We start from the raw sequence: 23,223 nt of genomic DNA on the forward strand, positions 1-23,223 counted from the left end.
AGATCACACCTGTGCAAAATGTTTAAGATCTCAAGCAAATAATATGGACTAGAAGTATGGCAACTGTGGTTGAGCTGCTTGGTGCTATACAACCAAAGTCCTGTCTAGCAAGCAGAGAACTCTGGATAGAACCCTATTAATACTCCTCTCTTCTACCAAAAAGCCTAAATAAGTTTGTCCTAATTGAACATCTAATTTCAAGGCCACTGACAGGTCAGAGATGGTGACATTTTCTTTAAAATTAGGTATTCAAAACAGACAAGGTTATTTAGGCTTTGAAAGAATTGAAAAGGAAGGAAAATGCATGTGGTTTTTGTTAGCTCCATAATTCTTGAAAACATAAAATGCACATATCCATGTATGTATATACATGTATGTAAATATATGTACAAGTAGTTCAACTCTTTTCTGTGTAACAAATGGTACAAATGAATCTGCACAATCACTACTCAAAGGCATGAATAGACAAAGAGTAGTAGCAAAGAGCGCATATTCAGGAATCTATGACTAGCCAATAACCCTGAAAATATTTTACATCAGTTTGCATGGGTCAGATACTGCAGTACAGGCACAGTAAGGTGACAATGGGATACCAGGCAGAAGAAATGAGAGAAATGAGAGATGAGAGATACAATGGTTCAATATTCTTTCTGATGGGTAAGTAGAATTTCCAGTGTGTGTGTGTGTGTGTGTTTGTGTGTGTGTGTGTGTGTGTGTATTACATTTTCTTCATTCATTTCTCACTTGAAGGATATCTGGGCTGATTCAGTAAGCATGGTTGTGCTGAAACTTTAACTATATCCTGGTTTGTAAATTTCAACTAAATGCCTAGGAGTAGAGTTGATGGATAATAAGGAAGTAGGTAGTCAAAAGAGAGGTGAAGGGAGAAAAGGTAGAATGAACAAGAGGAATTGGAGGAAGTGCAGAGAGGAATCTAGTAAATTTCCTACAAAATTAAGAAAAGTGAAGGAATATATTCATAGAGGAGGGATGGATGAAAATGTTGAAAGGGTTGGCATTGATTAAAGTATACTGTACGCATTGACTGCTTTATTTAATGATAACTCAAAATAATGATAATCCAATTCTAATGTTTAAGAAAAATACTCTAGTTTTCACTCTGGAAATGAGTTTCAGTTTGCCCTAATTCCCACAAATTTTCTGTCTCTACCTTGAAAATTATCTTGTTCCCTAACATGAGCCATTATATTACTTGTCCTCAAATTATTTTACCAGGAAAAATACTGTAGTTTCCATTGATTCTACCTTTTCCTGAACCACTGTATCTGAAAACAGTTTCAGATTTACTTACCATCTAGTCCATTACTTAATGCTAACTCTCAACCTAAACCTGGCTGGAAAACTCTCATTAACCACTACAAGAATGATTACTGAGAAATAAATATAATAATAATATTATAGTTACTATTCAGCCTCATATATTTGCTTCTACTTGTTAGTGAACACAATTTTATACTAAAAGCTTTCTTATTCGTAATAGTAAATATAATCAGAAGAAAATACTGACCCTAGTCTTAATCTGAATTATATGATAATACTAACAAACACACAAGTACGCTAGTTTTCACTCATCCTTCCAAACATAGGTTGCAATTTTTCCAATATCTTAGTCATTTTCTAAACCTAAACTTAATCTTTCTTAACCGGAACATTGAGAATAACCATCAGCCTAATTGTAAGTAGATTATAATATTAATAGCAATACTGTAGTTTACATTCATTCTAATTCTTACCAGGCTTATATTATAATTTACCTTCATTTTGACCCTCATTCTTTTTCCTCCTTCACTCTAAGCCTAACCATGGCTGGAATCCTAACCATAACCTTGACACTAATCCTATCCCAATTCTAAAATTTATGAAAAATACTCGTTTTGTGCAATCCTAACAAATTCCACTGGCAAATCTTGAAATAAATTACAGGTTTTCTGTAAACCCTACAGATTTTTCACTCTTAACTCTGAATGTATTTTGTTCCATAACAGGAATCATTATACCCACTGATCTCAAATCTTGATTTTATGAAATAAATTGTACTTCCATTATCCCAGCTTTTCTTGAATTCCTAGAATTCCTAAAAAATGTTTCAGCTTTACTTAATATTTAACATTTCTTTTTTATTTTTCCTTTTTGTCGGTCATGGGGCTTGCACTCTGGGCCAGTGCATGATCCCTGAGTTCTTTAGCTCAAGGTGTGCGTTTTACCAATTGAGCCACAGCACCGCTTTTGTGTTTTATGGTGGTTAATTTGAGATAAAAGTCTCATGGACTTTCCTGCCTGGGCTACCTTTGAACTGTGATCCTCAGAATACAGCTTCCTGAGTAGCTAGGATAATCGGCGTGAGCCACTAGTTTAACCAATTTCTTTACTCTAACCTCAACTACGGTTAACCAGAAACCTAATCCAAATCACATTCTCATTTAACACCAAATGATTAAGGTAAGGAAAATTGTCTAGATTCTATTCAATCGCACATTTTTTGGCTTCTACTTCTTATAGGAAAACTAAAATTTACCTTAAAGCTTATCCTTCCCTAACCCTAACCGGAACAAAAAGTATCTCACACTTTAAACCAAATTATATCTGTATGTTTATAGCAAGCGACTTTTTCATATTTATCATAACTGTTGCTCAGCGGTAAGTCTAAATTTTACTTGCATTTTGAACATAAAATTTTAAGTTTTTTTCTATTTCCTGTCAGGTTTTATTTTTCATTATTTTTAAAAATTTTATTTTGTTGAAAAGATGCTTTAAAGAGGGATTAGTTGCATGTGTAATGTAAGGAGTACATTTCTTGTTGAGCAGTTACCCACTTCTTTCTTGTTCTCCCACTATCCCGTTCCTCCCCATTTCTCATACCCCTCCCTCCCCATGGTGTAAACTTCATTTTCAACCTAGTGTCTTGTGAGTATCATTGTTGCAATGGGTCATCTTGTGATGAACCTAAATTTTCTATTTCTCTATTCCTAATCCTAATTCTGTCTGGGATCCTAACCCTAACCATAATAATAATGATAGCTCAATTCAAAAGTTAACAAAAATGTTCAGGTTTTTATTCATTCTAGTAATTCACTGTACATCTTGAATTAACTTGCAGTTTAGCTTAAATGTTCCAAATTAGTTTATATGCGCATATATAAAGATGTAATTTATATGAAAAACAGAAGATCTTTGGAGGAAGGAGTAATGAGAAGGAAATAGAGGGAATATAATCAAATACATTAAATATATTATGGAATTGTCACTTCTCACAATTAATATCTATTAACAAAATAACTAAAAATTAATAAATACCGCCTAATCGTGTTCATTAAGAGAGCCATGATCTGTCTTCTAAAAAAAAAAAAAAATTCGTGTTAGAAAAACTTTGTCCATGCATAATTTATATTGTTTGCTAATTATTTAACTTGATGAATAAAAATTTTTCGAATAAGATTCCATGACAAAAAATATAAAACAGTTACTTAGCAATTGTTTGAGAAAAAGTTATTGTCATGAGTTTTAAGAACCGGAATTGCTATTTCCCTACAAAGCAATGAATTAGGTTTACTAATCTAGTATTTGTAGTAAGTTTAGAGAACATAATTGGCATGAAAAACAACTAACTGTACATATTGTTTCTTGAATGAGTGATATTTTAAACATTGTCTTTTATTCAAATAAATACTTAGGATTACATTTCAAAATAAGTGCAATTTTATCTGCTTTCAGAACAAGTACTTACCCTGCAATTAAATGTACTAGCATATTCAGGTATTTAGAAGCTAAATTTTCTATGTTTTTTATGTAGCTCTACATATTCAGAATGATGATTTTTTATTCATAAATGTCTAACGTCAGATTTTTGCTTCATCAATATAAATTATCTCATGAGGTTGTAGTGAAGGCTCCAGTAACCAGAGTATTCAAAACCATTTCCTGAATTCTAAATTTTAAATCAAATCATTTTTAAGCATTGATAATATCATTTATTGTCTCTTCAGAGCAATTAAGCTTAAACAAATACTACTTTTTAAACATTTCACTCACATTGTAAAGAATATTAACATAGGTCAAAAAGAGACTAATTATTTCAGACTCATTATATTTGGTGATCTTAGTGTGAATAATGCAGAGAGTAGAAGGTCCTAATACTCAATAAATAGTATTGGTTAAATTAAATTATATACCTCGATTTCTAATTTAGAGGTTAATCACATGGAAACAAAAAATCAATAAAAACTTACTTTGAGATCAACAGAAAAAGGTATTTGTGCATGTACCACAGTTGCTTTATTAGTTTGTAGGTGAACACTGGACTTCGATTTATATCTTGGCTGTTGTTGTGAATAATGTGAATAACAATGAACTACAGATATATTTATGAGTTACCCAGAGAGAAATGATCACCCGAATGGTGGGTCAGATGATATTTCAACTTTGAATTTCTTTAGAAAACTGCACACTACATTCTACAACGAGAACACTAACCTGTATTTTGACCAAGAGTGTAGAAAATTTCCTTTTCTCCTGTATCACCAGCCAACATTATTAACTTTTGAGTGTGTTTAAAGGGCAGGTTTTTACTGTGTACAGTACCCAACACTGGCCTTAGACTCAAATCCTTTTACTCCAAACTCCAATCACTTGAATTATGATCCTTTACCACCACACCTGGTTCCTTGGATATTTTTGATGAGTTATAACAGTTAAGAAGTAGTATCATAGTAATTTTGAATTGCATTTCTCTTATGACTTCTGCTCACAAAGCATTAAGCCAGCATAGAAGTTGTATTAAATACAAATTTGTAAATCCACAGGCTATTTTCACGGCTTTTTGGAAAACATGTTTATTCAGAACTTTTGCCCATTTTTAATCAAGTTTCTTGTTAATCTCATCTTTAATCTCTCTATAGAAAATCAATTATTAATTCAAGGTAGTAGAAAGTTAAAAAATTAAGCTGCTCCTAACATTTTTAATTTTAAATAACATGATATTGCTTAAATCATTTTCTGTTAACGCTTGAGGCTATATAACTCAATGTACTTAGACCTTTTACAAGGCTATATATATTTTATTTATTTTACTTTGTTCTTTCCAAAGCCTGCATGACTAATTTCACTTGGTTTCTTTCAGTCTCATGTAGTTCAGATTTCAAACTGAAGAATAAATGGAAGGAAACAAACAAAAAATATAGTTCCCCTCATCTGATGATGCCTCTACAAGAATGAGGAAAGTGTTCATCCTTCTAAGGACTTATGATAGAATATCAAAAAGAAAATTTATTCTTCTAGGTCTTCCTTATCTTTGAGATGTAACTTAAATGATGTAAAACACAACATACTGCTCAAATACTTTTATGTTTTATCAGTTTTGCACATCTTCATATGGATTTCACCTCAGTCTACAACCTTCCTTCATCGTTCTGTCTCTGATATTTTTACACTATCACGACATAAGATAATCAGTTTGATTTACAGCATGAGAAGTTATCCACCTGCCTTCCTTGGAAGCAGAGCATAGTCAATAGATATTAATGCTGGTTGTTCACACTACATGTAATGTTTTCTGTACTACTTATCACATTCTTTTTAGTATTTAAAAAAAAATGCTGGCTAAACTCAAAGCTCATTCATAGGTTTATGTTAAGTGTTTCACAAGTTTTATTCTCTTAATTCTTAAGATAACATTTGCTATAATGCTAATGTTATTGCCATTGTAGTGTTGGGAAAAATTGTAGTTAAATAAAGTAAGTGCATGGCCCAAAGACACACACAGTGAGGAAGAAAATGAGTCAAAATTTCCAAAAGTCTTTCAGCAATACCAAAAATTGGGTAAAATCTCTCCATTCTCTTACACTCTCAATTCAATATTCATATTGTCCATGAAATAATAGCATAGCAAATATTGCCCATGGTGATTGTTTTCTGTCACATTTTGTCTTCAACACAGACTGTGTTGGTGACATTGGGTTATCATGGCAGAGCTGAGCTTACAAATTGAGGTCCGAAGACAGCCAAATTTCTTGTGTCCCACAGTTCCAGTTTCTTTTTTAAAAAGTACTAAAACTTTTAAATATCATCACTTACTATCTTTTAACAATCCCCAAACTAATTAAATCGACATATAATCACTCCAAAAGGCTTTCAAATTAGATGATGTAACACGCCCCCATGAAGTAAATTTTCTTTTATTTTTAAAATTATTCTAAAAGCCTTGTGTTGGCTGGTCACACCTATAATCCTATCTACTCTGAATATTTGCTCAGGAGACTGAGATCTGTGGATAACACTTGGGAACCAATCAGGGCCAAAAAACTTCATGAAATTATTTTTCAAAATGTTTAATGAACTACCAAAGATCCAGGAATTGAGATGCAGCTTATATAGTAGCTCACCAATATAGACAGGAAAGGACTAGCAAGACCCTGAAGCCCTGATTTTAAACTCTGAGCAAGCCAATATACATGCATGGTGTGTGTTCGCATGCACATGCGTGTTTGCTTGTGCGCTGCCTCTCTCTCTCTCTCTCTCTGTCACACATACACACACATACACACAGACGCACATTTATTCAAATTACCTTCATATCAGTGTTCTGCATTAATTCCTTTGTTAATGATATTATATGGGTAAAATAGAGGAAATAAACTCTTCCATCTCAGAACATTTTTATATGTTTTTTATTGTAATAATACGGTGCAGAGGGGTCACATTTACATGAACGAGGAAACTAGTACATTTCTTAACAAGCATTGTTACCTCCTCCTTTATATTTCCCCTACCATCTCTTCCCTCCCACCTCCACAAGTACACTCCCCTCTCCCTTCCTTCCTCTGCCTAAATTGTAAAGTTCATTTTTCAACATAGTGTCTTGTGCATCTCATTGTTACAATGGGTCAACCTGTATCCCTATTTGAGCATTTTTTCCCTTCCCCTCCCCAAATGAGAGAAGCATACATACAAGATGTAAGTGCTCCAACTTCAAATACAGAGAAAAGAAGGGTTATAGCGTGGGGAGAAACATACAAAGAAACAAAATAAATGACATTGCAAATTATAAGTACTTAGAAACAATAGCAAGAAACAAAAAACCACTTGTGACCCTATCTTGGGGTTCAATTTCTTTAACATCATCTTATCTGGTTATATTCACATATCTTTTGAACTTTTCTGCTTATCCAGACATACATTCGTCATTGAAAATAAGGGAAATCATCGGACCTATGTTTCTTTGGACTTGGCTTAATTCACTCATTTTTTTTTTCCATTTCCTAACAAATTGGGCGATGTCATTCTTTCTGATGGAGGCATAGAATTCCATTGTGTATATATACCATATTTTCTTGATCCATTCATCTAATTGGGGCACCTGGGTTTGTTCCATATCTTAGCTATCGTAAATAATGTTGCAATAACCATCGTTGTGTTGGTAGTTTTAGTGTGGTCTTGTTTATGATCATTTGGGTAAATCCCCAAAAGTGGGATTAATGTGTCATAGGTTAGTTTTATGTGGAGTCTTCTGAGGAACCTCCATACTGCTTTCCAAAGTAGTTGAACAAGTTTACATTCCCACCAAGAATGCAGTATGGTTCCTTGGTGGCCACATATCTTTCAGCATCTGTTGTTGTTAGGATTCAGGTGGACCTGTTGCAACAATGAGAAGTACAAAATGTCATGTCAAAACCAGCTTTACAATGTCGGTGGGGGGGGGGTATAATTGGGTGGGGGGAGGGGGGAGGCTGGGAAGGGAGGTGAAGGGTAAACAAAGGAGGAGGCTGCGATGCTTGGTAAGAAATGTATGCATTATCCTGCCCATGTAATTGTAGCCCCTCTGTACAGTATGTTCTCAAATAAAATAAAATAATATTAAAAAAAATATGGAACGCTCCAAGAATTTGCATGTCATCCATGTACAGGGTGCATGCTAATCTTCTATGTATCAATCCAATGTTAGTGTATGTGATGCTAAATTGAGCACAGAACATTTTTATATATAAAGTAAAATTTTATTGATTTTATTAAACTAGACAATTAAACAAAAAGCAAGTTCAAAAGAATAGTTGTGAAATTTTAGAATCATGTATTTCTTATATAAGCACACATTTAAGAATAAAACCAAGATAGACATGCCAAAAACAAAATAATTCCAGATATTTGTAGTTCAAGAGATGTGTAGGAGGAAGAATTCAATTATTCTATGCAAAGCACCTGTCAAAATGAACATTGCAGCAACTGTTAAGTTTTATTAAAAGTTTTGATGTTTAAATATGGTTAATTTTGGGATTGTGCCTATATATGCCAAAAATAGGACTGTTTGGCAGGTATACAACTTTTCTGTAAAGTATTTAAGATTTATGGTAGCAGACATTAAGTACTAAGTATGTACATTTCAGAGTTTATGGAAACTTTATTAATGAGAAGTTGCAAAGTCTTTGTGTAAAGAAGCAGAGTGAAGAGTTAAGATTTTAACTACACAGTTTCTATTAAAACTTTAGGGATTCCTTACTTTATTTGTTAGCAAGGAATAAATGATGATATAACCCATAATGTACACATGTATGTTACTATTCACACACATACATATAGACATATATATATGCACATATGGAGAAAGACACATAATTACAGCCAACACAAGTTTCACCAGTTGTTGAATATGACTTAAACGGAATACTTGGAACAATATATGTTGAAGATGTATTCGTCCATAAGAGTTCATTTACCACTCCTCTTATCTCTTAAAACGTATTTTTAGTGAGATTTGACTTACAAAATGCAGTACAAGTGATAGCAAGTCACTTGGAAACCTCAGGAAGTATAAGTCATATGGTGTCTCCATTCTCCTCAGGGAATGCTTACTCATGTAGACACTCTCAACAACCAAAGTGGCAGGAGAATACCCTGGAAAAGAGTAAAGTTATAAGGATTTAAATGGCATCCTTACTTGAGCTCTTTTTCCAACAACCAGCATGAATTCCTATTCAGATGAGTGAGTCCTCAGAAAACTGGACTCTACATATGCATTTAACTAACCCATGTGAAAATTCCTATGTGAGAAATGCTGACTAAGGTCTTGCTGATTTCCTGGCCAATAAAATAAGAAAAAAAGAAAGTATTTTTAATGTTTTAAAGTTTGAGAATAATTTGTTACCTGTCACTAAATTTGTACAACACAATTATACCAACTGACAAAAAAATGATGGCATTTCATTTATGTGCTCTTGGACGTGGCCAGTGATTTTAGATGTGTCTACACAAATAGAATCTGCATAAATTAAGCCAGAATTTCTTCATTTAAGATATAAGGATACTGGTTGACCTGTGTAACAATGAAATATACAAGACACTCTATCAGAGGATGGGTGAAAGGGGGAGGTGGAGAGGTGTGAAGGGAAGGGATGGTAGGGGAAAAACAAAGGAGGGGGTGACAATGCTCAATAAGAAATGTACTCATTACCTTACTTATTTAACTGTAACCCCTCTGTACAGTATTTATAATAAAAATATATGTTAAAAAGATACAAGAAAAACTTCTGTGCTTATATGAAATTGTATTTGTCACTCAATATAAGTAAGGTATTTGTTTTAGACCACAGGCTTATTACTTTGGATATTCAAAAACTGTACATGAACACAGTATATTATTTACATTAGAATCTGCCCACATGCTAGTGCAGTATAATTACTATGAGAATTTTTACTACATTCTATATTTGTAATGAAAACTAAAAGTGTATGCACTATAAGCAGATACAAATTTTTTCAGATAAATTTTGTATACAGTTTGTGGATGGAATTTGGAGAGCAATTTTGAAAAGCACAAATTTCATCAAAAAGACCAGTCTGCAAATTGTAACAAGGAGCTAATACAGCATCATTGAATAGTATTGAACTCCAAGGAAAACTACTTGAATTGAGACAATATCAGAAAATGTAACAACCAAGGAATTTTTAGAAATGCAGGTGCTAGTTTTATCATGTAGAGCTTTCATAACAGTTTGTGAAGCACAAATCAGAACCTCACTGAAGTGTAGATGGTTTTCCCTCAACTTTCTGTCATGATCAGTCACTATCAATCAACATACAGCTAATCTTGAATAATCCTCTAATAAAATGCTGATGGAGGGGCTGGAAGGTTGGCTCAGTGGTAGAGTGCTTGCCTTGCATGCATGAGGCCCTGGGCTCGATTCCTTAGGACCACATAAGCAGAAAAGAGCCAGAAGTTGCACGATGGCTCAAGTGATAGAGCACTAGCCTTGAGTTCAAAAGGTGAGGGACAGTGCCAGGGCCCAGAGTTCAGCCCGCATGACCGACAAAAAAAAAAGTGACCAGGGACTAATACCTTGGTAGTCAAAATGTTGATGGAGATGGAGTGTTTATATGCAGAAAACCTTGGAAGGCTAACTTTTTCCAATTAGGACAGTATGTATTCTATGGCCCAGCCTAGAGAAAATTCGGTAAACATCCATTTACAACCTTCTGAATAATTCTGATTCTGCCCACATCACTTATCTATCCATACCTGTGCCTGAGTGAAAGGATTTGAAAAGAATTTGTCATTTAAAATTTAAATTTAGGGTTCCGGGAAGATAGTGGAGGAGAAGCTGGAAGCTAAACAAGCTCTCACATAGGAAGCAGTTTTAGTGCTCCAGTTAAGAGTCCTAAGCCAGATAATCACACCAAGTGTGCCACCACAGTACAGAGAGTTAGGCCAGAGAGGGAAAATCCAGGCAAGGACACAAATCTGAGCAATTGCCAGCAGCCATGGTTGTGATTGTGGTGGGGCCGGTGGTGGCTATAGCCACCATACCTGCAACACAGAGAGTCTAGGACAAAGGCACCAGACACAGCAGGCAAGAGGATTCTACTCAACACCAGCAAGAACTGACAAAGAGCAGACATCTTCATCTTTCAGACCGCAGGCCAGAGATGACCCAGGAACCAGACTCCTGTGTGAGTAGAAGCCTGACTTCCTCACTCCTTCTCAGGGAGCAGAGATGAGAAGGCAACCCCTCCCTGCCCACTACCGGACATCTCCCTCTTTGACACTGGCAAAGGCATGGCTGTGCAGCTAGCTCCAACTCACTCAGTCCTTGAATGAAAACAAAAAGTCATTTATCAGGTCACACGAATCTAACCTGAACTGCCAGGCTCAGCTCCACCCAGGGAAAATTCACCAAGCCCGGGCCTGCACCAACCACAGGAGCACCTTTCTTCACTGGGTAAACAGAGCCAGAAGCTGCCGCTCCCTACAACAGCCTAGACAATCAATTGAAATTCAGTAACAGTAAACCCTGAGAATGGCTCCTGGCTGGGATCTGTGACTGCCTCAGAAGCTAGCCCCTCAGAGCAAAGCTACTGCTTGCTGAAATGCCTCAACTCTACCCAGAACCTAGCCCCATCACAGCATCTCCAAATTAGAAGAAACAGCCATCACCCTCTTTTGGGATACTCGAAGCAGATATCCCTCCCATTGAACTAGCCTGGGAGGAGGATGACAATATCCTGGATAAAGCAAAGCATTTTTCTGCCTACTCAAAGAAACTGACTTAAGAAAACAACCAAGTTACAGGAAAATAAAACACAACAAGCAGACCAGAGACTCAAAAAAGAGACTGGTTATGGACAAAAGGGAGATACAGAATCTTCCCATCTCACCCCAAAAAAGCAAAGTACTATTTTGGTACCTTTTATTAATTTTTTAATTATGAAAAAACTGTACAGAGGGGTTACAATTACATGGAAAAGATAATGAGTACATTTCTTATCAAGCATTGTAGCCACTTCATTTGTTTCCTCTTCCCATTCCTTCTAAGCCTCCTCCTGCCCCCCCCCATCAAATCCCCCCCACCAAAGTTGTAAAGTTCGTTTTCGACATGAGAACTTGTACTTCTCATTGTTGCAAAGGGTCCAACTCTATCCCTATTTAAACGACTTGTTTTCCCCTTCCCCTCCACAAATTATACCGAAATGAAATACAGTGAAAGCAGGGGTTATACTGTGGTGATGGTGCATACAAAGAAACAAAGAAATAATCTTATAAATGCGTTAGAAACAAATGCATGAAAGAAAAAAAAAACTTTTAAATACATATGTTAGGGTTTAATTTCCTAACATCACTTTATCCTACCTTTTCTGCTTGACTCATACATATACTAACTATTGCAAATAAGGGAAAGCATGGGACCTATGTTTCTTTGGGCTTGGCTTACTACACTTAATATAATTTTTTCCAAGTTTTTCCATTTCCTAACAAATGTGGCAATGTCATTCTTTCTGATGGAGGCATAGAATTCCATTGTGTATATATACCACATTTTCTTGATCCATTCATCTACTGAGGGGCATCTGGGTTGGTTCCATCCTTAGCTATGGTAAATAATGCTGGAATAAACATAGTTGTGCTGGTAGCTTTAGTGTGGTCTTGTTTGTAAACATTTGGGTAAATGCCCAAATGTAGGGGAGCTCTATGTGGAGTCTTTTGAGGAACCTCCATACTACTTTCCAAAGTGATTGAACAAGTTTACACTCCCACCAACAATGAAGTAAGGTTTTCTTCTGTCCACACCCCTCCAGCATCTGTTGTTGTTAGAGTTCTTTATTTTTGCTATTCTAACTGAGGTGAGGTGGTATCTCAATGTTGTTTTGATTTGCATTTCATTTATGGCTAGGGATATTGAGCATTTCTTCATGTGTCTATTGGCCATCCTTCTTTCTTCTTCAGAGAAGTTTCTCTTTAAGTCTTTAGCCCACTTATTTATTGGGCAGTTGATTCTTTGAGGATTTGTTGTTGGGGAATTTAATTTTGTGAATTCCAAGTATATTTTAGATATGAAACCCTTGTCTCTTGTATGGCTAGTGAAGATTTTCTCCCAATCCATGGGCTTTCTATTGATCTTGGTAGCAATGTTCTTTGTCATGCAGAACTCTGCAACTTCATGCAATACCATTTGTTCAACCTTCCTTTGGTTTGTTGTGTTTCCGGGACTCTATTCAGAAAATTTCGTCCTGATCCAAGGAGACCTAGGGTTTCTCCTATTCCGTCCTGTAATGTTTTCAGAGTGTCTGCCTTTGACTTCGAGGTCTTTGATCCATTTGGAGTTGATTCTGGTGCAGGGGGAAATATAAGGATCTAGCTTTAGTTTTCTACAAGTAGTTAACCAATTTTGCCAGCACCATTGACTGAAGAGGCTGTCTTTCTTCCATTCTATTGTTTTAGGACCCTTATCGAAGATTAGAAGGCTATAGGTCTGTAGGTTCATTTCTAGGTTTTCAATTCTATTCCATTGGTCCTGAGGTCTGTTCTTGTGCCAGTACCAAGCTGTTTTGATTACTATGGCTTTATAGTAGAGTTTTAATTTTGGTATTGATATTCTTCCAGCAGTGTTCTTTCCGTTGAGGATTGTTTTTGCTATTTGGGGTCTTTTATTGTTCCATATGAATTTTTGTATTGCCTCTTCTATTTCCTTGAAGGATGAGTTTGGAATGTTTATAGGTATCGTGTTGAATTTGTAGAAGGCCTTGGGAAGTATTGCCATTTTCACGATGTTAATCTTTCCAATCCAGGAGCATGGAAAGTTTTGCCATTTTCTAGGTTCTGTTTTGAATTCCTTTTTAAATATTTTAAAGTTTTCATCACAGAGGTCTTTCACTTCTTTGGTTAAGTTAATTCCTAGGTATTTTATTTTGTGTGGGGCTATTACAAATGGAGTTGCTTTCCTAATTTCAGCCACACTTTTCTTATTGTTGGCATACAGAAAAGCCACTGAGCCGGGCGCTGGTGGCTCACGCCTGTAATCCTAGCTACTCAGGAGGCTGAGATCTGAGGATCGCGGTTCAAAGCCAGCCCGGGCAAGAAAGACCGTGAGACTCCTATCTCCAATAAACCACCAGAAAACCGGAAGTGGCGCTGTAGCTCAAGTGGTAGAGCGCTCGCCTTGAGATGAAGAGCTGAGGGACAGCGCCCAGGCCCAGAGTTCAAGCCCCACGACCGACAAAAAAAAAAAAAAAAAAAAAAAAGAAATGCCACTGATTTTGGGGGGTTCATTTTATACCCTGCTACTTTGCCAAAGTTTTGAATCAGCTTGAGTAATTTGGGAGTGGAGTCTATGGGATTCTTTAAATACAAGATCATGTCATCTGCAAAGAAGGAGAGTTTTATTTCTTCTTTCCGTATTTGGATCTCCTTTATGTCTGCATCTTGTCTTATTGCTGTACCTAGGCATTTTAGTATTAGATTGAAGAGAAGTGGAGACAGTGGACATCCTTGTCTTGTTCCTGAGTTAAGAGGAAATGGCTTTAGTTTTTCAACTTTAAGTATAATGCTGGCTGTAGGTTTGCCATATACAGCCTTTATTGTATTGAGGAATGTTCCATGGATTCCTAATTTTTCCAAAACCTTCATCATAAAGGGGTGTTGGATCATGTTGAATGCTTTTTCTGCATCTATTGAGATAACGGTGTGGTTCATATCCTTGCTCCTGTTCATGTGGTGAATAATATTAATTGATTTGCGTATATTGACCCAGAATTGCATCCCTGAAATTAATCCTGTTTGATTGTGGTGTATGATTTTTGGGATGAATTTTTGAAGTTGATTGGCCAAAATTTTGTTGAGAAAATTTCCATCAATGTTCATCAAAGAAATGGATCTATAGTTCTCTTTCTTTGATGAGTCCCTACCTGGTTTTGGGATGAGGGTTATGATGGCTTCATAGAATGTGTTCAGTAGTGAGCTTTCTCTTTCAATTTCTTTGAAGAGTTGGTGAGTATTTGGTGGGTTCTCTGCTTTGAACGATTGTTAGAATTCCGCTGTAAAACCATCTGGTCGTGGACTCTTCTTACCTGGGAGATCTCTTATTTTTGTTTCTATTTCAATGCTTGATATGGGCCTGTTAAGCTGGTTTAACTCATCTTGGTTTAGTTTTGGCATGTCAATACTTGCTAGGAAAAGGTCCATTTCTGCCAAGTTCTCAAACTTATTAGCATAAACTTTTCAGAAGTATTCCCTTATAATGTTCTGAATCTTGGTTGTTTCCGTGGTGATGTTTCCATTCTCATCTCTGATTTTACTTATTTGGGTGTTTTCTCTTCTTTTTCTGATAAAATTTGATAAGGGTCTTTCAATTTTGTTAATTTTTTCAAAGAACCAACTCTTTGTTTTTTTGATTGTTTCTATAGTTTTTTTGGATTCTAATTCATTTAATTTTAATTATTTCTTTCCATCTACTGGATTGGGGTTTATCTTGCTGCTCTTTTTCAAGGAGGTTCATATATCTCATTAAATTGTTAGTTTCAGATCTCTCCAATTTGTTGATGTAGGAATTCAGAGGTATAAACTTGCGTCTGAGTATTGCCTTTGCTGAGTCCCAGAAGAGCTGGTAATTTGTGTGCTCATTTTGGTTGAATAACATGAACATTTGAATTTCCTTTCTAATCTCTTCCTTGAGCCACTCGAGATTCAGCAGTGTATTCTTCAGCCTCCAGGTGTTACCGGAATTTGTTTGGTGGCTTTTGGTGTTGAGCTCTAATTTTATTCCCTTGTGGTCTGAGAGAATGCAAGGTATAACTTCAATGTTTCTGAATTTGGACAAGTTTGCTTTGTGGCCTTAAATATGTTCTATTTTAGAAAATGTTCCTTGTGCTGCTGATAAAAACGTGTATTCGGATGCTATTGGGTGATATATTTGGGAGATGTCTGTTAAATCTAGTTGATCTATGCAGTTGTTTAGATCTGCGGTTTCTCTGTTGAGTTTTGGCCGAGTTGATCGATCTAGTGGGGAGAATGGTGTGTTAAAATCCCCAACAATTAATGTCTTTGGATTATGTGGAATTTGAGGGAAAGTAGTGTTTCTTGGATAAATTTGGATGCTCTGTTGTTTTGCGAATAGATATTTAAAATTGTAATATCCCCCTGAAGGAGAGATCCCTTAATCACTATGTAGCGATCTTCTTTATCTCTTCTCACAAATTTTAATTTGAAATCTATTTTTTCTGATATTAGGATTGCAACTCCCGCCTGTTTATGGGGGCTGTTTGCTTGGTAGATTTTGCTCCAGCATTTAACATTGTATATGTGTTTGTTTTTACGGGCAAGATGTGACTCCTGAAGGCAGCTGAAAGAACAATCGTGTTTTCTAATCCAACTAGACAGTCTATGTGGCTTAATTGGAGAGTTAATCCCTTTAATGTTAAGAGATAGGACTGAGAGGTATTTGGGAGTTCCTGCCATATTATCCACCTTCTTGGGGGCTGAGGATCCTGGGTTCTCCCTATGGTTCTTGGATTCTCAGTTTGGGTGCAGTTTCTTGGCCTTTATTGTGGTCTTGTTGGTTTTCTATGTGTAGGACATCTTTAAGAATCTTTTGTAGGGCTGGTTTGTTGAAGATGTATTGTTTCAATTTTTCTTTGCTATGGAAGGTTTTTGGTTGGCCTTCAGTTTTGAAGGAGAGTGTAGCTGGGTACAGTATTCTTGGTTGATATTTATTTGTTTGTAGTGCATTGCATACATCATTCCAACCTCTTTTTGCTTTGATTTTCTCTGCTGAGAAATCTGAGGTGATTCTAATTGGTTTCCCTTTATAAGTGATTAATCTTTTCTCCTTGACAGCTTTAAGGATCTTTTCCTTGGTCTGGGTTGATCCTGTGTGGATTATAATGTGAGGGTGGGATGTCCTATTCTGGTCTGCTCTATTTGGAGTTCTAAAAGCTTCTTGATTTCAATAGGCCTATGTTTTTGCATGTTTGGGAAGTTCTCTGATAGGATACTGTTAAAAAAAATTTCTAGATCATTAACTTCTGTTTCTAGGTACTCCTCTACACTCATTATCCTTAGATTAGGCCTCCTAATGTAGTTTTCCAAGTGTTGGATAGATCTCTCCTATTTCTTGAACTTGTCTTGGATGGTTGTATGTTCTTTTTCTATAATGTCTAGGCTATCTTCAATCCCCGAGATTCGATCTTCTGCATAGTCTAACCTGCTGTCGAGACTTTCTACTTTGTGTTTTATTTCTTTTCCTTCTAGTTGGTCAGCTTTGATGGCTTCAAATTCTTTGTTAAATCTTTGTTTTAGATCTTGTATGAACTTTTTTACTTCCTTAATTTGGTGTTCAGTGTTTATTCTCAAATCACTTAGTTGATTTGTTATGGTTTCCTTGGACTCCCATTCCTTCTGTTGGGTTCCATTCAGCATTCCATTGGTGGTCTCCCTGACTTCCTTCAGCTCTTTGTTAATGGATTCCATGAATGCCTTTAGTGATCTTTGTGTTTTCTTATCCTGCTCTCTCAATTCCTGTATTACTCTTTGCTTAGCTTCCTCACGTTTATGCCATTCCTGTAGTTCTCTTTGAGTGCTCTCAGCCTGCTCACACCATTCCTGCCTTTCTCTTTGGGTATTCTCAAGCTGCTCACGCAAATCCTGTATCAGTTTTTGAGTAGTTTCCTCATGCTCATGATATTCCTGTAAAAACTTTTGGATTGCCTCCTTTCTCTCCCTATCACGCTCATACAGAGTCCTTTGTATGTTTTCAATCTTTTCATATATCATGTTTGCCAGCCGTGTTTGTAGAGCTATTTTGGAACTCTCCTCTGTTTTATTCATATCTGTTCTGTCCCCTAATTACCATGAGTGCGGGTTGAGATACCGGACTTTCCATTTTTCTTGTGTTTTTCCGGCGTATTCTGCCCATTTGGGATGAAAGTAACACCAGTTTTGTGCTAGAACACTACCTTAAGGCAAGAATCAAGAAAAGTCTGTATTTGCACAGTCAATAGTCTGCAGATACAATCTAGTTCAAAAGAAACATCTATTCAAGATCAAACAACTGTATATTAATGTGCTATGAACCCCATATAAGAATTTGGTAAACCAGAAATTTTTATGTTTAGGAAGAGATGTGGGTAAAAAATAGGAAAAGAATGATGTGGGAAGGCACAGGGAGTGTTAACTAAATTCTAATCTCAAAGCAGTAAATAGGTTGGATAGGATGAAAGTAGAGAGAGAGAAAAAAAAAGAAGAAAAAGAAAGGAAACAAAAAGAGACCAGGAAAAAAATAGAAAGGTAAAAAATTAAAAAATATTATTCAGATTGAAAAACAAACTATCCAGAGAAGATCATGAATATAATGAGAGAAAGGGAGGGATATAAAGGAGATGTGAAAAACTTAAAAATAAAAATACTTAAAATATTATATAGGTATAAAGAGGTAGTACTGCTATTAAGAAATTTAAGTCTAAGAGTTTTTGAATTGAGTAATAAATTTGTGGATTAAGTGTGTACACAATGGGAAATAAGGTCTAATAATCAACTATGGGTTTATCTGAGGATGTGCCGAACAGCAATTAAGTCACATAAAGAAGAATGAAAGATAAGAACAGGAGAAAAGGATAAGAAGGTAAGAAAAAAATCAGAAGTTCAGTAGAGCTAGACAAAAAGCAAAACAAAACAAAAAAGAAAGAAAAACACACACACATTTATACCCCTAAAATAAAATTCTAACAGGAAAAAAATTACTAGAAAACAATTTTTTTTCAAAAAAGGTAAAAATTAAACTTTAAAAAAATCTTAGAAAAAAATTTTTTTAATAAAAGGTACAAAAAAAAAGTTCTTTGATTTTTTTGGAGGGGTGGGAAAAATCCTGTATCTTCCTTGTGTCTGTAACCAGCCTCTTGTTGGAGTCTCTGGTCTGCTTGGGTTCCTGTGGCTTGGTTGGTTACTTAATTCAGTTTCTTTGAACAGACAGAAAAATGCTCTACTTTCCCCAATATTTTGAGATCCTCCTCCCAGGTTAGTCCAATGGGAGGGAGATGTGCTTTGAGTATCACAAAAGCGGGAAATGGCTTTTTCCTCGAGTTTGGAGATGCTGTGATGAGGCTAGGTTCAGGGTAGAGTTGAGGCCTTTCAGCAAACAGTGGCTTTTCTTGGGGGCTGGTTTGTGAGAAACTCACAGAGCCCAGCCTGGAGCAACTCTCAGGGTTTCTGTTTACTGAATTTCAATTGATTGTCAAACCTGCTAAAGGGATGCGCAGCCTCTGGCTCTGATTACCCGGTGGAGAAAGCCACTCCTGGGGCTGGTACCCGAGCTGGGTGACTTTTCCCTGGGTGGAGCTGAGTCTGGCAGGTCAGTTTAGGCTCTTGTGATCTGCTAGATGACTCTAGATTTATTCCAAGGCGTGAGTCAGAGCTAGCAGCTCCGGCGAGCTTTGTCAGTATCCAAGATGGTGATCTCCGGTACTGGGGGGTGGAGGGGTGCTCTTCCCTCCTCTGCTCCCTGAGAAGGGGTGGGGATGTTAGGCTTCTACTCACGCCGAGTCGTGGTTCCTGGTCGTCCCTGGTCTGCAAACTGCTTGATGAATTGGTCTTCTCCTTGTCGGTTCTTGCTGGTGTTGAGTTGAATCTGCTCTCCTGCCACATCTGGCTCCTTTGTCCTGGACTCTCTGTGATTCAGGTATGGCAGTTGTAGTCTGTGCCATCACCGCTGCCGCTGCTGAAGCAGCTGCTGGCAAGTGCTCAGAGCTGTCTCCTTGCCTGTATTTTCTCTCTCTGGCCTAACTCTCTGTCCTATGAATGCACACTTGGTGTGATTCTCTGGCTTAGGACTGTTCACTGGAACTCTAAAACTGATTTCTATGGGAGAGCTTGTTTAGCCTTCAGCTTCTCCTCAGCCATCTTCCCGGAACTCCCATCTTTAAAAAAAAATATTTTGTTTGCTCTATTATTTGATCAGAGGAATGGATTTTGTGGCAAGCTAGGTCATTACACATCTGTCTCAATCATTGTCTCTCCCTTTCTTGATTCTCATAGATAATATGATTGCTCCATAATAATCCTAATTTATTTTGCTTTTATATTTTTGGTTGCAGCATTTCACTTTTTGCTCTGCCATTTCCCAAATTATTTATATAGAAGGCATTATTTCCTATTTTCTCATTCTTAGAGTAAGCTGCACATGAAGAAATCACTGGTCCTCATTTTCAGTGTGTACATTTGAATGCGGAGGAAAATCTTTCCTCTGCTCTCCATCAATTCCCTACTCTCCAATTAGAATAATTTTGAATAGTAAAATTTGAAAAAGAGAAAATAAATCATGGTGAATAAACAAATGCAGAAAAATCGCCCAATATTTCTGACCAGTTCAACCAATGTGAACTATTAGGGAAATACATGGACACCTCATTCCCACTGGCACTGAAAGTCTCTGGTTAGGCAATTCTGAGGAATATGAAGAACAAGATAAAAAAGTAAGGAATTATATCAATTGCAAGAAAAAAAAGTGGAGAAGGATCCAAGCAAATTTCTTCATTAGGCTGCCAAAAATACTCGGCTTATTACAGTGTGGAGACTTCTTTCCCAAAAGGCCACTCATGTTAATAGTAGGGATGATGATGAGTATACCCCTCCTCATCGAGAAGCCTACAGTGGACACTTAGACATTGCCAGTGATTTGGTGTCTCAAGCGGCACATGCAATAACTTTAGATGACTGGACACCCTTGCACAGTGCATATACGTGGTATAATAGCAGAGTGGCTTCTTTCTTACTTCATTATGATACAGATACCAATGCCCAAAGTTAAGGCCTCTTGACACCCTTACATCTTGCTGCTGAGAATTGAGATAGCAAAGATATGCTTGATCTCCTTCTTTTGAACCATTATATAAAACCAGGCCTAAAGAACAACATAGAAATAACTTCATTTGATATTGCCAAAATGATAAGTATGTATCATTATCTCTATGATGTGGAAGGCTGTACAAATTGTTCACCTAAGTCTTAATGGTCGGGTTAAGTTTCTTAAAATTTCAAAAATGCAAGTCCATCTTTTGTGTCCCTACAAAATATTTTCACAATCCAAATAAGAGCAATATCTTTTTTTTTTGGTTGGTCATGGGGCTTGAACTCTGGGCCTGGGAGCTGTCCCTGTGCTCTTCAGCTCAAGGTGAGTGCTCTACCAATTGAGCCACAGCTCCACTTCCAGTGTTCTAGTGGTTTATTGGAGATAAGAGTAAGACAGACTTTCCTTCTCAGGCTGGACTTGAACCATGATCCTCAGATCTCAGCCTCCTGTGTAGCTAGGATTATAGGCATGAGCCACCAGTGCCCGGCAACACCAATATTTTACTGTAAAAATTCATGGATTCCGCGGAATTCTTCCAAGTGAATTGCCTACATTGGATGTCAAAATGTATTCAATAGTTTTTTGTATACATGTATAATGATTTCTTCAGAGTTTGTGATTTTTTAATCAGAAATAATTTTAACTTACCTTTTGAAATGAGTAGTACAGAAACTAAAATATTTCTGGAGCTTGTCTGAAAAAGTATATTTTAAAATATTCTATATTCTATGTTTGCATAATGTTCATAATTTATTTTATTTTCTCTTAGATATACTCCGTATTCTACACTATTTTATAATATATAGGTTCATTAATGTGTCCTTTCCAATTGCATTCCATATAGAAACTGTTTGATTCCTTTTTTTTTCTAGGTCTTAATATTATTTTTCTTTGGGATAAAATGAAAATGTTATCTAATTTGAAAAGTTTTGTAAAGATTATGCTATGTAAACGTCTTTCTGAGGTGAAGATTTAATACGCTGATGTCAAACTAAATTTAATTATATGAATTACGTGTATTGTTATAATTTGGTAATCAACTTTTTAATAACTGTTTATCATTTCTTGCATCTGAAGAATGAAAAATATGGAATATTCTCAAATTTTCATATTATCCTTGTGCAAGTGCCATGTTAATCTCTGCATTGTAATTTCAGTATACGTGCTGCTGAAGCATGTAGTATCGTCTAAATTTAAGCAGTTAATGATGCAATCTTTATACAAGCTTATATCTATGGGTGCCTACTAGTAACAAGGAAAGCTTATTGTTCTTAACAATGCTATCGATCATATTTCCCTAAAATTCTGTGAATAGTGGAAAAAATTATATTGATCAATCGATTGCTCACATTTGCATTTTTTTGTCAATGACTATCAAGTCTTTTAATTTGGAATTTGATCGTACACTCAAATATTTATAGATAGGTCCAAAGGTGATGGCTTTTTCAAGTACTTATTTATCCAACTTTGTTAGCTCTGTGGACCTAATGGATTCAAAGTAAGCATTGCTTAAGAGCTACTTCTAAACTTCTTCAGCTGACATTTTCCCAAATGAGGTGTTACTGGCAGAAATGTCTACAAGAGCCTTTACCCTTCTTCCATGTGGGAACAGACCAACCAGAATATCTTACCCTGACAGCATAGATTGTATTACTGGAACAAAACTAATCTTGGTTACAAGGGATCATAGAGAGATGAACAGTTCAAACAGAACTGTTCAGACTAGAAGGTATTTTTATCAAAATATAATTTTTTGTTATACCTTCCATTTCAAAAATAGCTGAAGCCAAGAAGGTGAAAAATTGTTGGTATGCATGATTACTTATTGTCCTGGCCTGTCTACCATCCAACCAGGCAGGAACTTACACTACTGACTTTTTATCACCAAATATTTTCATAGTTTCAGGAGAAGTCCATCTTTTTCTCCTCCTTATTAGGTATTAAATTGATAATGTTTTAATCACAGTATTTCCTATTGCCTCTATGCTGTAAATCTACATATGGTAAAGCTTTAGGTCTAACTCTATCAAACACTGAGGTAGAGATAATGGAATAATACTTTAAAACAGATTTGCCATTGATACAGTAACTACAACAGAACAATGCAAAACGTGTGCCTTTTAATTATAGTATATATAGTTATATATTTTACATTTATATGTGCTGATTTTATATTTCACACAGTGAAACTTACTAGAATTAGTTGAAAATTTGACAAATAAATTGATAGTTATTTATTCCAATAAATAGAATTGGAATAAAAATAATTAGGTTTAAAATATGGATTAGAATATAAAATATCTATGCAATATCTTTAGTATAAACTTGTGATACATTCTGTTCTTGGTCTTCTGAATCCACATGGCAAAAAAACAATGTTTTTCTCTAAGCTATAATGGATTTTACTCTGCTACTCTGTTTATTGCTTTAACTTGCTTGTCCCAAAATGTTTTTCTCCATATTTCTGAAGCATTCCTACTGATTATACCCAAATTTTGCTAAGATGTCTAAAAAACATTATTCTTCTGCAGTACCCATGGGTCCTAGGATCCCAGGTCCCAGTTACCTGCATCATCAGATAACAGGGGAAAGACTTCTCACCAAG

The 23,223-nt window shown here is 36.0% G+C and overlaps 1 non-coding gene and 1 pseudogene across 1 annotated transcript; both read right to left on the minus strand.

Annotated features, from left to right (window-relative positions):
• Positions 1–7,874: 7,874 nt before the first annotated feature.
• On the minus strand, positions 7,875–7,981 carry LOC138831425 (U6 spliceosomal RNA). Its single transcript, XR_011373286.1, has one exon. It is a non-coding gene; the product is annotated as a U6 spliceosomal RNA (small nuclear RNA).
• A 13,718-nt stretch (positions 7,982–21,699) lies between these two features.
• LOC138831423 (U6 spliceosomal RNA) lies at positions 21,700–21,795 on the minus strand (annotated as a pseudogene).
• Positions 21,796–23,223: the final 1,428 nt, after the last annotated feature.

The sequence above is a fragment of the Dipodomys merriami genome, unplaced genomic scaffold, assembly GCF_024711535.1.
Source record: "Dipodomys merriami isolate MVZ:Mamm:240054 unplaced genomic scaffold, mDipMer1.0.p SCAF_195, whole genome shotgun sequence".
NCBI lineage: Eukaryota > Metazoa > Chordata > Mammalia > Rodentia > Heteromyidae > Dipodomys > Dipodomys merriami.